We start from the raw sequence: 6,232 nt of genomic DNA on the forward strand, positions 1-6,232 counted from the left end.
ATGCTGGTTGTAGCTTTGAACTGTTACAGCACCATGGGCTCAAGCTAGCCTCTGAAAATCACCCATGGATGATTCCCATGTCCCCATGGGGAGATATCTACCCATATTTCTCATCTCTTTCCTGTACATGCAGAGTGTGAGGACAGGGAGCAGAGAGAGCTGGGAGCACGGCTGCCCCTCCCCTCCTTGCAGAGCGCAGACTGCTTCTGGCTTGCCCATGCAACAATTTCGTTTTGTTTTCCCCTCATCTAACCCCTTGCAGATAACTGCTGAAGAGCTCTAAATCCTAGGGGCAAGCCATCCTCCTCAGTGCTTTGTTGCAGCCCAAGTTTGCCTAGTGCAGAAAAGCTTATGTGCAGCCCGAGTTGTGTACAGTACATGACAGATTTCAGAGCTGTACAAAGCCGAGATCATCCTGGGGATGTGAAAATTAATCAGGCAGCGAAGATCTCTGACAGTCAGTACAGAACACCAGAACTGGTAGAGGAAGAGTGTATGTGAAAGTCACATGTAAAATTTAATGTGGGTTGTGTTGTTGTTGTTGTTTTTTTTTAAAAAAACTAGATATGCAGTTTCCATGGACACCCATTTTTATCTTATAGTACGTTTCCTTTTATTAAATATGCATAACCAGGCTTGCTCAGGATGTGAAGTCTGGTGTTTGATTTTCTTTACATTGTCACCAGGGAATTACTAATAGGCAAGCAGATTTCTGAAGACATTTAGGACAGTTTTACCTTCCTGCTATCGAAGATGTCTTAACCCTTATGAAGCCGGCCAAATATAGGGAAATGACAAAGAATACAGGGAAGGCAACTCCTGTATGCGCTGTGAAAGGCTCATCTTCCCCTAGCATGTTCCATTTTTCCACTGGGTTGGTCTTTTCTTTCATCAGGCTTTCTCACCTTCTAGTCCTTCTCTAGTTTTGCCTTTTTCCTTAGCCTTGATAGCAGCAAATAGTTATTACTGATAAAATCTGATTGCCATGGAAGGTGTTGGCCATGGGACTTGAGAACTTGTGGCTGTGTGGGGCACAGGTATGTGAAGCAAGAAAGCCCAGTGTTTAAGGGGGAAGGACTTGGGGTTTTGTGGTGGTTTTTGTTTTTTTTTTGGGGGGGGGGTGCTTTACTTTGGAGATCTCTTGGTTTAGAAGAGGAACCTTTAAAAAGAGAAAAGGCCTCATCTACTTTTCAGGATAGCCTGGGAGGTACAGTGGTGTCTTACTAAGGTGTCCTACTTCACAAAGACGAAGCAGTGAGTTACATTGAACTCAATACAGTGCATAACCAAAGAGAAAAAGTAGGTGTTTAGGGGGGTGGGGTGTGTTTTCTTTATTTTTCTTAAATTTTAGTGCAGATTTATTTCTTTTGGCTTATTGATGAGAAAGAATTATATGTGGCAGACAGTTTTACGAAGTTTTCCTTCTGTTTTCCAATTAGCACCAACGCTCAGTGTTCTGAATATCTTCAACTTGAGGCACAGCACTCTGAAATGATCTGACCTTCACTTAGCTTATACCACAGATGAGTGGTTATGCAAAGTTATCTTGCCCATATGGAAACTTAGCTCTGGCCTCAGAGATGGGTGGAAGTAAAGAATAGATAAAATATCTTGATCCACATGATGGTATTTCATATACTCCTGTAAAGTCAAAGAAGATGCAGAAAAAAGTAGTCATGTTGTTCTCTCTCTTTTTTTTTTTTTTAAGTCCAGATTCCTTCTTTACATTAATTTCTTCTTTGATGTTCAGGAACAACAACTGGTGCCAAATTCAGCACGTTTATTAAAAGCTATTGATCTCACATTGTTCTCTGTTCAGGTCCCCACCTGGTCATCTGGTTCAGATTCATACTGCTTTTTACATTATTGCAGCCTTCTGGAATCAGGGAACATATATTTCTCTGTCAGGTTTAATGGTGTGAACATTGTCTTTGTCTAACTGATATGCCATTTAGAAGAGAGAAGGTGAAAAATTCAGAATTATTCTATCAGCTTGACTTTACTCTTCCCGTTAACAAAGAAGAGCATAAGGCAAGTTCCCCAGAAATGTCATCACTTACATCTGCTTATACTGCAAAGTCTTCTACCTGAAAGCTCTCATGAAGTTTTTATCCGTTAGCCCCTTCTCTATCAGGTCCATTGTATATTATCTTGGACACTGTGCCGAGCAGCAAACTATGAAAGCCAAGAAGCAGAGCAAAGGGCAGGTGGCATAAAGGCTGATGCAGAAGGAGGTGACTCATTTGACACTTCATCCTGATAAGATTACTACATTTAATTTAGACATTGGAATCTGGTGTCTTCTGACACTTCTCATGGCAGACAGGAGGAGAGGTGAATGGGGGGTGGGGGAGAAAATGCTGTATAAATCTCTGAGATGCAGCAGGGCAAAACAGCTTTGTTACCATTCTTTTGTATTGTTGCCCTGGCAAATACAAAATAATCACTTTCTAGCACAGGTATAGTCTCTGAATGTGACTAGGAGGCACCGGGTTACACGGAGTTCAGTGCATGTCCTTTCTGGCAGAGGAGATCAGGCCTGCAAATGCATCTATGGAGATTGTGTAGCTCTGTCTTCATGAAAGGCAAGGACAAAGAGATCTGAGTTATCTGAGACTCTGGTGGCCTCAGTTCCTTCTCTCTTACGTGGCAAGTACCGGATCCTGGCGAAAGTTTGTGGTCTGACCAGGTGTATGGCCGTGTGTCTTGAAGTCCCGTTATTAATCAGCATTAGCGTTAATTTATAGCCTGAGTGTGAGTCAGGTAATTCTTCAGTAAAGCAGAAATGGATTCTGCATGGTGAAACCTTGAATTCATTATCCCAGTGCTACTGATGAGAGCGTGAAAAAGACTTAGAGATTTGTTTTTATCCCTTTATCTGTGTCTAGGTAAATGCACACACCTTTTGCTTACCTACCTCAGGGAGCTCACCTATGCATCCTTCTTTTACCATCACTGTCCTGCTGTCTTGTGGGAGGCAGGGAATCGGAATTAGCGATTAACATTGTTTCACTAAAGTGCCTTTAGAAGAGATTTTTTAGCTGAAGCCTCTCCAGTGATAATGATTTCCAGCAGGGCTGACTGCCCAGCGGGGCTAGTGATAACCTGCTGCCAAAGTACTAAGCAATGCTTCGATTAGCGCAGCTCACTGCAGCACGTTCAATTCGCACTTCGTGTGGACACAGTCTTGAATTACTTTTCACACTAATCTTCTTTGGCATGCAAGGGTAGTAGTGAGCTGCATTGCTTAAGGCATGCAGACATGGTAATATGTGTAGGTTTTGTGGCAAACAGGGTTCTATGTCAATGTCCCTAGTCTAAGAAGGTGGTCTGTGGTTTACAGCTGCCAGTGATGCATGTGATTCATCAGCCCTAATGCTGAACTCTGCAGATTAATGTGTTGCTCGTCTCCCATTATATCACGTCTTCATGAGGCAGTCTTTCTCTTGCATCTGTAATGACCAGCTGCAGAGCCTCAGGGTTTTCTCTAACTACTTTTAACTGATCTAGCACTTCTTATTTTTATCATGCTCTGCCCTTTCCGTAATTGGTAAATCCCCCAATGGCTTTAATCAAGTTGTGTTGAGCCTAGCAGCTCTGGCAAGTTTTCTTTTGTTTTAATAAAAGGTGAGTTTGTTCCCCAGGCAGATTCTGCCAGCTCAGTTTCAACTATTGCACATTTGTCTTTAAAAAAGGGGCCTCCCATCTCGCAGCCACAGCCAATACAATATCCTAGGTGAACTCCTTCAACCTGCCCTTTCCCCTTCAGAGGAAAAAGGGCCTTTTCCCTCCCACTTCACTGAGGTCAATGTTTTTGCGCAGTGCATTCTTCATTCACAGCTTCAAGCTAATGGACACAAAGGGTTTAGCTGTGCAGCTGATGTTCATTCAGATGGCCACTTGGTCTCTCCAGAAATGTCCTTTATTAATATTCTGCCAATAATAATGTTCGACCCTGCAAAGCCAGTCAGGCAGTCCTGAGATTTTGCTGCCTGTCTCAGTGTCTTCCATTTTCAGGTATTTGATCAAAGCTACGAGAAACATTTCGAGTAAACAGACACTTTGGAAAATTGCACCTGGAAAGGGAGAGCAAAACTGCTTATGATATTTTGGTCAGTGTAGCTGAGTGGATTTCGTTAGAAGGCTTTTTTATTATTATTTCAAGCTCTTCTTGAGAGGTTAACTTTGAGCAGCTCCTAATTACAAGCAGACATGCAGGTTATGGAACTGGAGGGCAGGTGAGGCGAATTCCATATAACTCATGATGACTAAAAAGCCAAAGTAATAAAGAATTCCTCAATTCCTGAGTATCCCTGCAACTTGTCCTGGTGTTTCCTCTAGAATATGTTGTTCTTTCTGTTAAGGCTGTCTTTAAAAACCATTCTCGGATTTTATATGGGTCTTTTTAAGCTTCTAGCTATCAGTGAAACCAGAAAATTCAAAGTCAAGGCTAATTTCTCAGGAATACTTCCAAAATTTAGACACGAGAAGTGTGCAAATTGCTACTAAAAGCATGTCTGAAATGCGTCTAGCCCTGTATAAACAGGATTGCAGTGAAAAGTCAAGATGAGTGCAATTTAGGGCTGTTTCAGGCAGGAGAAATCAAATTTGAAACACTGAACGAAATGGTGTGAGATATCATTAAAATTTATAGAACGCAGTAATTTATTAATTTATTTAGTTCTATGGAATATAATCCAAAATCTGTCATTCTTTAAACACTGATTACAGAAACCAAGTGATGGCTGATTAACAAAGGTAGGAAGGATTTAGATACCATCCTCCTCTCATTTAGTAGGTCATGGAGTAGAATTTATTAGAAATATCACACCACAAGGTGGAGATCCGGATTTAGCTGCTTTCCCTGCCTGATGGGCATAGAAACCACCTCCCAGGAGAAGCGTCTGCCGGATGCCATGCACTGAGCCTGTCCCACTTTTGTGAAACACTTCAGCCCTTCTAGGAAGAGTGAGGAAAGACAGGGAAGCATGCAAACCTCAGTGTAACACTTACAGTTTTCAGCTGGGATATGGAACTGCCTCTCAGGTCTTGCTGCAATTAACATGTGCATGGCCAGTGTCAGAGGACGAACGACCTCGTGTCTCAGGAGAGATATATAAACCCTTACAGCAAGGCCATGGCGGGATGGGTTGAACCAGATCCTGTGTGTATTTCCCCTAGGCATCACTGCAGTTCAAGTATGCAACTCAAGCAGGAGATCCCAGATTTCTTGTTACTTGCTGTTCTCTAATGTCTTGCTGGGCAGGAAGGCAGGGAAATGAGGGAACAGCTGCAATGGTCCATCTTGCCTGAAAAGACAACACACAAATCCTGGCAGGGCGGGAGATGGTATGCTGCTTTCTGCTGCAAGGAAGTGGACCTCAGTAAAAATTGAGTGGGTCTGCATTAAACTGTTGGGTGAAAGGTAACAAAACCATCTACCATCTCTTCTGAGAGTCCTGGCTCAGTAATTTTTTCTCAGATGGAACCATTAGGAAATCAGATCTGAATTCAGAAATAGTCTCTGGACAATGGAAAATGTGTTTTTTGGTGACTTTATTACTGACTGAAAAAAATATGTTTACCCAGCACCACAGCAATACAAATAGCTTTTATCTCCACTACGAACAGGCTTATTTTATCTATTGATGGTGTACTTTAAATCTCATATTTCCATTACAAACAGGTTTGTTTTACCAGTGACTTACTTTAAATCTCGTAGTAGAGTTCTGCCAACCCTAATTTTCTTTATGGCCGGACGCAGACCAAAGAAAAGTAGATGCCATACAGTCCACTTACACAATCAGGAAAATCATGGGCTCTGCAAGATCGCCTTCCTCATTCAGACTTTGTCCATACAGAACAGAATGAGAGGAAGGTATTGGGACAATTCCTGAGACTTTCCAGTCATGGAGGAGGGAGAACTTGCAGCAACTGGTGAAATTTGGGAGTCCTGCAAATAGCGAGACATGGAGGAGCTCATGCCTAAGCCTCCACGTGGGCCTCCTATGGCTCTCATACTTCCTCTGCATGGACCACCAATTATACAAATGTCATTAGATATAGGATGCAGTATGTCTTCACAAATAAACCTCCCAGGCCCAGAGCAGGAAATTATTGCACTTGCTTTCCAAACAGAACAAAGATTAGTGAGGTGATGAAGCCGTGCACTTAGCATTGAAGACATGAATGTATGAAGTCAATTACAAAAAGAAAGCTCTGTGATGTACAA

This window comes from Opisthocomus hoazin, chromosome 6 (genome assembly GCF_030867145.1).
Source record: "Opisthocomus hoazin isolate bOpiHoa1 chromosome 6, bOpiHoa1.hap1, whole genome shotgun sequence".
Classification (NCBI taxonomy): domain Eukaryota; kingdom Metazoa; phylum Chordata; class Aves; order Opisthocomiformes; family Opisthocomidae; genus Opisthocomus; species Opisthocomus hoazin.